Consider the following 10,874-nt stretch of genomic DNA (forward strand, 5'->3'; position numbering starts at 1 on the left):
TTTCGTTTGCTATTTGAATTAAAAAATGTGTGTATAGCCTTTGTATAAGACTAAAAAAGATGATCCTGTGTTAATTCACAAGGGTAGAATTTTTGCATAATAAAATTCTGAGCTGAGCAAGGCACAAATGCAGCATCATTGTCTTTGGGGGACATGGAATAGTGGCTTTTGCACCTTTGTATACACCTGTCACGCTAACAACCAGCAACTGTCATAAGTATGTTTAATATCTCTCTGATGCTTTATATAATTTATTCAGTTATGATAACAACTTATGAATGGTTATATTCTCATTATTTAGACACTATAACGTGAATGGTACACTGAATGGAATACAGTATTCTCATTATCCCTATTTTAAAGCTGAGAAACCACTATAGGAAAATGGAAACAGTTGCCCTAATCATGCATCAAGTTGAGGGAAAGACTAAGGAGATGCCCATAAACAAATTTACTGGTCACCTGAGAAGACAAGAGTAACCCACAACAGAAAATGCAGCAGACAGTAGTTTTCAAACAGTTTTAGGCACAACTATTTTAAGCTTATTATATTTATCACTTTTATTAACAACCCTGAAACCCACAATATCCCTAATGTTGCGCAGAATATGGGATGGGAATAAGAAATGAAGAAGTGCTCCTGTTCTGGGGAGTCAATTAATGACAAGCGTTTGTTTAAGTGACTCTCAATTATAAAGCCCTGGCCGAGTATATGTGTGTGTTGGGCAAGGGGGGGTGGTGGGGAGCAGGGATGGATAAAAGTAGAGGGCAGGACTTTGCCCTTGAAAAGTACAGGACCCTAGGAAATTATTGGAATAATAAAAGTTGAAATATATTAAATGAAATGTATAAACCCTTGGTAGGATTTTTTTTTTTTTGTCAAATTTAATAAATTAACCATGGGTTTTTGGTGCAGGAATCGGATATACCACAGTAGCAATATGTTCTGTGTAGTACTTCGACAGGCTGATTTTTAAATCTCTCTTAGATTATCATACACTTTGATGACAGGGAACATATGCTATTTCCAGTAATTAATCCCGTGCTCAAATATCTGCCAGACCTCAGTCCATGGTGGTGAATAAGTGCTGGGTGTAGATGAGATGCTTTGACATATTTCAAATAGTCAAATATCATGGGTTTGAATTATAACTACAAATTGACATTTCATTTATTGTGTTTGATTTGCAAAATATTTGAGTGGCGTCTATATAAGTATCTGACAGATGGGCAAGACAGAGGAATGTAGGCTGGGTTTAAAGGTAAAATTTACATGGACAAATAACCTGAAAATGTGTGTAGAGGGAAATGTTTTCACAATAATTAGGGGCCTTTCTGCTCTTTCCTAGGGAAACTTTCAGCATGTAACTTGTAGAATTAACAGGCAGGTTCTTCAGGGAAGCATCTTAAAGAAGTGGTAAAGTAGGAAATTTATCAGAAAACACCCGCAAACATGTTAACATTATTTTCAACAGGTCATGGGAAAAAGTGAAAAGTCATCCACCTTCTTTGTTGAGAATAATAAAATCTTGGTTCAATTATTCTAAAAGTATAAAATAAAAGAAATTCAGATTTAAAAAAAACTATGGATGCATAGGTAAAATATCAGTAAAATAAATCAGAAGGCATGTTAATAATTAGTGAATCATAATCAAATAGAGTGTGTCTAATAACTCAAGGATGCTTACACCACAGCTATTAATATAATTAAGTAGGTTTTAGGAGTCTTGTGCTCAAAGTGCAGAGCTTTCCCACATTCCTGGATGAAAACCCTCAATGGCGTAAAACCTCGATTACACTCAGACAGGATACATGATGACAGAGAAAGCCAGGTTGTGAATGATTTCAGGTATTTTAACCTGAGATCCTAGAAATATGGAGTTGCCACTAACTGACCGGGAAACAATAAGAAAGGAGGGTGATTTGTGTTTGTTTTTATTTGGTTTTTGTTTTTTTAAAGGAGATTTCAATTTTCAGTGACTTAAATTTGAGATGCTTATTAGATACCAGCTGTCAAATAGGCAGTTGGATATATGATTCCAGAATTTACCTTTGGAATACGTCAGCATTGAGGTTGTTTTTAAAACCCTGAAAACTAGATTAGGTCAGGACCTAGTTCATGAGTTTAAACTGAAGAGAATTCTGGGCACTGAACACAGGAAAACCACAAATTTAGATGTCACAAAGGAAACCCAGAATGGGCAGCAGAGAGGGGGGAGAAATACAGCGTAAGTGTGGGATCTGGGATCTATCTGAAGACCCTACAGACTGTGTGTGTGTGTCTACTACCTGTATAAAACAAAGAGTTTATATAAAAAATGAATAATGAACTTCTGTAAATAACTAAGAAAGGACAGTGCAAAAGCAATTGGTGCGCTGTCTGTAAATAGAAAATTCACAGAAGAAATATGAATTCCCAGTGAATATGGGGAACTATACCAGTGTGCGGCCCTGAAGCTCAAGTCCCAGCTCCAAATCTGTTCTCCTCAACTCTGCTTTGTGATGCTGGGGCTCCAGTCCCTTTGACTACATTTCTTCTTTGCCAGCAGATTTTTGTTGCGGTTGTTTCAAGTTCTTCCACACCAATTACAGGAGACGGACTAGAAGGCTGGAGGAAATTTTCTGTTTTGCTGACTGGACTGTGACTGATAACAAGTACCACCAATTAGGAAAAAGGCAACTAATGGTGCTACCAGATGCTCCTTGTCACCTATCAGATTGACAATAACTAAAAAGAATGATAAGATCCTATGTTGGTCAATGTGTGGGAACATACATGAACTCATATACTCCTAAATGGAGATTAATATAGCCACTTTTTTTTGTGGACAGATGGCAGTACAGATTTGCAATGTGTATGTATTTTGACCAATAAATTTTACTTCCTAGTTCCTTCTTTAAGGAAAGACTGTCCCTCAGGTATAAGACACTCTCACCAACACATTGTTTGGACTTGAAAACAACCGAGAAATTGCCAAATAGTCACTGTGGGCGAGGGTTAGGGAAAGAGAAAGGGAAACAGCTAGAAGCAGAGATAATGAATGGGATCTTTGCTGTGCGGCGCCCCACCTAATTTGGGACAGATCTCTTAGTAGCCCCTCTGTGTGTGCACATCTTGTCTGATTGCCTCAGCCCATGTGTGTTCCTGGAGAAAAGTACAGATACGGGAGCCAGATACGACTTGTTGTGTGACCCAGGGCCAGTCGCTCAGCACTTTAAGCCACCACCTCTCCTTGGATGAGTGGTCTTTGGCCATGGGAGCGTGAGAAAGGACACTGTCCCGAGCGTCACCTCCTCTGAGTTCTCTAGTCCTGGATTGTCCACCTGTTCGGTTACTGTCCTCCGGTAACTTCAAGTTGAGAGACTCAGGTGAAAAGATGAATGTGCAGCTTATTCTTTAATTTTGTGAGGAAAAGCAGACATTACTCTTCCCGGGCCTCGATTGCTGTGTGAGTGTGAACCACTCAGTAGGAGATGAAGGTTGCGTCTGTAGGCCCTGGATGTGGAAGCTAAGGAAGGGCCAAGAAACTGGAGTGGAGCCAGGATGACATTGACCCTGACCTCTTCTCTCCTCCAGGTGGAAATGGTACTACAGGTGGCCCCAGTGGCTCTTTTCTCTACTTAGTTTCATGGTGACTCTTCTCCTTTTTGGTGACTACATTTCATGGCTCTTCTTTTTTTTTCTATTGTGAAATTTTTGTTGTACATTATTGTTTTTCAGTCACCGTATAAATGCATCCCTCCACCCCTTGTGCCCACTCCCCACATGGCTCTTCTTTTTTAGCAGTCACTCCACTCAGCCCTTTAACTGTTGACCCAGACCCGTGGATGCAGAGGAATCCGGAGAATGATTTAGAACACTTGGCCATGTGGACTCTTGTCACAAATTGCAGGATCTACTTCTATTGCCTGAGTGTGTATGTCCCTGAAGGGATATCCCATGGCTCTACCAAGCACGCAAAGACCATAGAAGGTTCCTCAATGCAGAGATGCCAGCTCTGCACCAAGAACAATATGCTGCACGATGTATAAACAATGGCTGTAAGGAGGGCACTTACCCAAAAAGGGATTTTCCAGGCCTTAAAACATCCCTGCAGACATGGTCTTTGTGCCCTGCACAGTAGTCTCCTCTCTCCAGCAGGCCTGTCTCAGTGCTCTGCACGCAGGTGGTGCTAAACTCGTATGAATCCAAGTTGTCCGTGTTTCTGGACTTCATGTTTAGATGCTTGTCAAACTCTCAGTCTCATTAGGGACTCACAACTGCCCTTGTGTTGGTGACAGATGTGTTTAGGACCTAGGTTCTGGAAGCATCAGAAGAGAATTGAGGGAGGAGTGAGGCACTGGGTGAACAGCGCTTCAATAGGGGTGTCTTGTGGGCACTTGATCTGTCTTGACAGCAGACAGCAACCTTGGAGCAGAGGATCATCGTATCCACTCAGTTTCACACAATTTCACATAATATGGATATTGCCAAAAAATTGTCAAAATATTTAATTGTCCAAAAATTTTATATATGTAAACCTTGTGCTGTTCCCTCATTGTCAAGGAGAATGAGCTTTTTGACCAAAACAAAACTGTCTTCTTTAAACCCTTTAATCACTCACGTGGTGTCCCAGAGAATGTTCACCCATGGCTCTGTGTCAGGTTGAAATGATATAACCCAATTCATACAGAGTACCCAGGCTTATGGAGATACAGGGTTCACCAATCCTCTGGGCTTTACAGTTTTCATCTTCTGTCCCTAGTGATGGTTAATGTTATGTGTTAACTTGACTGGACCATGGAGTACCCAAATATTTGGTCAAACATTCTAGGTATGTCTGTGAGAGTATTTTCGAGGAGGTTAACATTTGAGTAGATAGGCTGAGTAAAGCAGATTGCATCCCCAATGTGAGAGGCCCTCATCCAGTCAATTGAAGGCCTGAATTGAACAAAAAGGCTGACCCTCTCTCAAGGAACAAAGTGACATAGTATAATTTAGCTAAATTCAGTGCAAGAAAACTGGAGTCTAAGGCTTATAGGAAAGAGGAAGGATGAAGGGCACAGTAGAAGCACAGAGAGAGCAGCAAGCTGATGGCTTCTGGCAGGGGCTTAAAGGAAAGCAATTCTTGCCCAGTGGCCAGCCTTCAGCTTTGCAAAGCAGGCCACGTGATTATTCCTTCTTTCTTTCTTTTTTTAATCCAGAGGTAATCAGTTTTGGGACAAGGAGGAGGAATCATACCGACCAACTCACAAGAGACTCACTTTAAATAAGAAGACCAACTTACTAATTCACTAATAGAATAATGGATATTAGTCCTTTACAATGGACACTTCACATGATGAGTGAATCCATTCAGAAACTTGGACCATCTCAGTATCATTAATACTCAAGATAATATAGCTGGAAAATTCTATGACGATATTAAAAATAAGGATGACATTATTGAGCACCCGCCCTGGACTAGGTGCTGTTCTAAGCATGTTAATACTTGGGATTCATTCCTCCGAACACTCCCTCCAGTGAATGTGCATTTATGAAACAGGTGTTTCTCAAGCACCTGCATGTGTCAGTCACTTGATTACATGTCAGCTAACAAAATGGGCAGATGTAGGTCCTTTCATTCTCCCCTTTCTGTGAAGAAGAAAACAGAGCCACAGGGAGATTAATAACTTTCCCAAGGTCATGGCAACATTGTGGAATCCAGGCCTCTGATTCCACAGCCTGAGCTCTTAACGACATTCTAGGAATATCACTGTCCATGAGAACCAGAGATGCTGCTGAGAATCTGAACATCCTTTCTCCAGGGCAGCCTTTGTGATGCTTAATTCTATGCGTCAACTTGGCATGGTCAACAACCAGCCATCTTGCAACTAGCCCTAAAATGGAGCTGGAGGCCGAGAAACCATAAATGTAGGAGCCCACCAGGATCTTTACAGTTTAGACCAGCAGACCTCCACCTTGGCCAGAAAACACATTTGTAACTTGAATGTAACACACTTGACATCTTTTTTTTGTGTGTGTGTGAGGAAGAGTAGCCCTGAGCTAAGATTCGATGCCAATCTTTCTCTTTTTGCTGAGGAAGATTGGCCCTGGGCTAACATTCGTGCCCATCTTCCACTATTTTATATGGGACACTGCCACAGCATGCCTTGACAAGTGGTGCTTCAGTGGGCGCTTGGGATCTAAACCTGCGAACCCTGGGCCGCTGAAGTAGAGTGCGCACACTTAACTGCTACGCCATTGGGCCGGCCCTGCTTGACATCTTTTTTTAATCTGTGCACTCAAGTGCCCTGTATACCAGAATGTACCGAGTTTCTTACATTCCAACTTCTCCAGCTGCTGCTGGCTCTTACAACTTCACAGTTCCTGATGCTCGCTTTTGTTTTATTGAGCAAATGAGCTCACGTGACTGATGCAGACTCCTCCTAGAGGAATAAAAACTTCGGAGCTCCTAAATACCCGTGCAGTGAGCTCCTGGATTCTTTATCAGTTTGTGTGGTGCAGATGTGGGCCGTGTTGATGCAGCGGCTCCCTCTGTTTACTGTTTCTCTGCCTGGCTGGTCATTCCAGGGGTCTTGCCCCGTGATAGCACAGGAAGTTGGCTGGGGGGGTGGGGGGCGTCAAGGTGTGCCTGTGTTCACACTCAGCTTCCTCCAGCTGACCCTGCACAGTGATTCCCTGCAGACGTTCACAGCCACCATAGTGGTGACTTGGGTCTCCCCTGGTCCTCTTCCCTAGCCACATGTGTCCTGGGCAACTAAGGTCCAGAAGCAGAGGGGACCTGTGTGGGGTGGGCGGCAGCTCAGCGCTGCAGTGGCTCAGCTCTCACTCACCCCCAGCTGTGCCGCTGCCCGCCCCCCCTCTCGGGTCTCCAGTACTTTCCAATAGACTTAAACTCCTAAATATATTATCACAAATATATTAATAACTCCTAGACACAAACACGATATGGCTACAGAGATTTTCAGGGCAAAGTGACGGTACAGGCCTGGCTAGGAGAATTTTTCACACTAAACATAACAATATAACAAAATGAACAAAAGTAAATAAAATTATACATATGTGTATATATATATGTACATAGATATAGATATATGACACATATATGTATGTATATTCTACAGCAACCCGTATAGAAAGGATTACAATATTTAAAAGGTGTTACACAATCAGAGAAGGAGACACAGAGGAAGTCCAGAATTGCCAGGCCTTTTCCCTGCTCCTAACCCGTTCCACGGAGAAGTAGTACAGGAAAGAAATATGAAGGACAAAAATCTATTAAAATTAAAATATTACTAAGACCCTCCCCACCCACTATTTATAGAGAAGTAAACTAAAGCGTTGGCTGTGTCACCTGAGGCAAAGATTCCAGAAACTCTCCCAAATGACACTCCCCCCTGCTACCTGAGCAATTCTCACCAACACAAAGTTCCTAGTTAACCACCTCCAGTACAATACTATGCAGGTTATACCAACACCTCCAAAATTCTACCAATGTTCATAGACTTGAATGAAAAGGCCTCTGGTATTCGGTTGGCAATGTTAGAATTCTCTGACAGTTCATAAAATACATCTGAGCTCTCTATTTGACTACCTGGAAGGGCTGCCAATATCATCATTCAATATGATAATGAGGATATTTTCCAGTTTACCATCAAACAGGATCAGATATTTGGGATGAATTTGTGAAACTGGAAATTTACCCTTTACTATGACATTTACCACAATCGACTATGAGATTTCCAGTTAATTAAAACGCCACTGCAGTTCCACACCCAGTTTGTCCAGCTCCAGCACACGTGTGCATAAGGGATGGTTAGTCAGGAGGTGGTTAGCAGCAGGCTGGAGACAGGAAACACATTTTAATCCCTTTCTCTCCACAGCTGCCCATTGCCCAAAGCGGCCTTGCCCTGCCTGAAGCTGTAGACTTGTTCTTTTTGTAACGATATACGCTAAGAAACTGTCTATTCCAGTCTTAGATCAATTCTTGCCAGAAAAGGCCCGTTGTTCCTTTTGGAGGTGAATCCCCAGGAAGCAGCAGGAGTTGTGCATGGAAGATAAGTCTGCCTCCCACATTTGATGGAGGCCCTGTCACTCATGGCCAGCGGGGGGCGAACGTCCCAAGGAGGGTTTCCTGAGCCCCCAGGGTCTACTGGGTTCAGCTGATTCCTTTTCCTTTCAGCACCTATTTCATCATTGAAACAGGGCATTCCCTCAGGGACCACAGGTATTCATCAGGACACACACTCGCAAAATCCTTCTTACAGAAGTTCTCAAAATCCTCAAACTCCCATTTAACTTTTGCTCTCTCCCTGCAGCTTTCCACTCTTGATAGAAACCTAGAAGCTTGAAAGCCCAACAGAACCAGAGCACCCTGTGGATGGGCAGTAGGTGGAGGGCGTGAAGAGGCTGGATAAGGGAGTGAGGGGATTCGGGAAAGCAGGGCCGGGAGAGGGCACGAGGAAGAGGACAGGTGCCAGGATCAGCCAACATATACCGCGTGTCTTTCCCGCTTCACTCTAGGAGGTGATTCCCTCTCTCAGATATTTACTTTCGCTGCTGTTTGCTGACTGAACATAAATCACCTCTGACATGAGGACTGACCGTGTCCATGTTTTCCAGGACTCCTCTCAATTCCATGGAATTCCAGCTTTTGACAGGCGTGTTCTGACAGGTGGTAGGACTGTTCCATAGGACCTACCTGAGATAGCTTTACATAGAAAAAATAAGGATTTACATTTTTCAGAATTAAAAAAAAACTCAAGAAGTTTTCTTTGATAAGAATTTAAATAATAAAACAAAATGCAAATTTAGTAAAATGGAAAGATAAACATGTTTTCTAAATTTTAGTGCAATCTAAAGTCAAATATATAAATATGATAAGATCCAAGAATAAATAAATAAGTGCAAACAATAAATGTATAAAGCAGGACAGTGATCTCATATGGAGTGATACCCCAGGACCTGAATATTTTTAACATATTCTTGCTTAATACAACTGACAAAATACTTACTAAATTAAATTCAATAAATTCTATGACTAAAGCAGAAATAACAGCCTTTGAAATGACCAAAGACATGTACAAGGGTAACATGGCACATTAGTCAAGGAGAATCATTTCAAGGTGACCCCAGGTCTCCATCCTTCATTCTTAACCTTTCTTGCAAGTTTGTTGATGAAGAGAAGGATCTCATGATTTCCACTCTGACAATTTCCCAGGCACAGTCACTGTATTTCTTCTCTTTCAGGGAGAGATGGAGTCCCCAGAAGTACCTCTTCACCACCAGTGTGGGGCCCTCAGTTCCCAGTGCAGATTCTTCCTCTCCTGTCTCCTACACCAAACAGGTGTCCAGGTCTTCCAGCTGCTGATGGAGTCCAGAGCAGAGGTTGTCCAGGAGGGTCGTGTTCCAGGCAGCAGAGGAGCGCTCTATGTGGAAGAGGGTGAAGATCTGCTGGAGCATCTCGTGGAGGACAGAGATGGCCTGGGCCTTCTGGAACTGGCTGCCATCCACCATCTCCTGGGAGAATCCAAAGTCTTTTCTGTGCTTCAGACAGAAGATGGAGGAGAGTCTCCTCATTTGGCCCAGAAGCACAAAGTTCTTCCTGCTAACCAGGACATGGTTCCAAGGCAGTTCACAGCCCAGAGATCCACCAGGGCCATAGCTGAACACCACCAGGGCCGTCAGTAGAGAAAGCAGGAGGGCCATGGGGAAAACGAGGGTGCTGCTGGCCTGGCTGAGCTGGGCATCTGTGAACCTTGGACCTGAGGTTCTCTGATGACATTCTTTCTAAGCATGGCCATTAAATAGGGAACACCAAAATTTTCATTTTCTAAACATTTCTCTATACTTTTACTTCCTTTATTGTTTTCATTTATGTATTGTCCTTATGGTCTACAAAGATGTCATCAATCCAAACTATTAATTTTGTAATAGAAGTTTAATTTTCCCAGTAAACTTCAAATGTGCCAATCCGAATGGATACTTATCAATCAAATGACAAAGGTCTTTGTTCTAAAGACTGAAGTGTATATAGGTATGTAAACACTCATACACACACTTTCTTTTTTATATATAAATATTGTTTTTCTATGTCTAGGAACACATTTTTAGCCCTCATCTTAGGCTCCATTTATACCCTCATTACTTTACAGAGATAAGTAAAGTAGAAGGGGAAGAATGAAGGCCAATATTGAATAACACTGAGGCAGGACGATGGCTTCTTTTGCCAGACACTCAAAGAAGAGTCCCTCCTGGGTCAATGGCCTGCTTTCAGCTTTGCAAGACCAGTCATCTGATTTTCTTTCATTTAATTCACATGTGATAAGCTCTGAGGAAAGAAGTAAAAAGTCACACCAACCAGCTCACAGAGACTGGCAACAAGAACCCCAGTTGCTAGAACACTAACCCTCTCTGGCAGGATAGTGGATAGCAGGCCTTGCCTGAGCACACTACCTAATTGATAAATCCACTCAGGCAATGAAGAGATTGCTTTGAGAAATGTAGAATTAAGAGAAAAGGAATTAGGATATTCCAAAAGATTCTGATCTTAATCTGGATAATAATAATTGTGATATTAAAAAATAACTGAATTTTATTGCATACTTATTGTGGACTAGCCACTATTCTAAGTTCTTTAAAATTTTAACTCAATCCTCTCAATAACCCTATTTGGATTACACTCACTGAGACAACTGGAGAGAAATATAAATCTGGAGGGAGGAAGTATTCCAAAGGTACCAAAGATCCAAGGGCACGCCTTAGGGAGAGTTGATATAATGACTTGTCTGGAAGAGCCCATTAGAGGCAGTGAAAGATAGAAATGGATATGGGATTTATGAAGCAAGGAGAGGCCGTGGCATGAAATCATTGAGTGAGGATGTTACCACAC

General features: G+C 42.1%; 1 pseudogene; it reads right to left on the reverse strand.

Moving 5' to 3' along the window:
- Window positions 1-9,083: 9,083 nt before the first annotated feature.
- On the reverse strand, window positions 9,084-9,645 carry LOC101401342 (interferon omega-2-like; annotated as a pseudogene).
- Window positions 9,646-10,874: the final 1,229 nt, after the last annotated feature.

Source organism: Ceratotherium simum, chromosome 20, assembly GCF_057802395.1.
Source record: "Ceratotherium simum simum isolate JZ-2026a chromosome 20, ASM5780239v1, whole genome shotgun sequence".
Classification (NCBI taxonomy): Eukaryota; Metazoa; Chordata; class Mammalia; order Perissodactyla; family Rhinocerotidae; genus Ceratotherium; species Ceratotherium simum.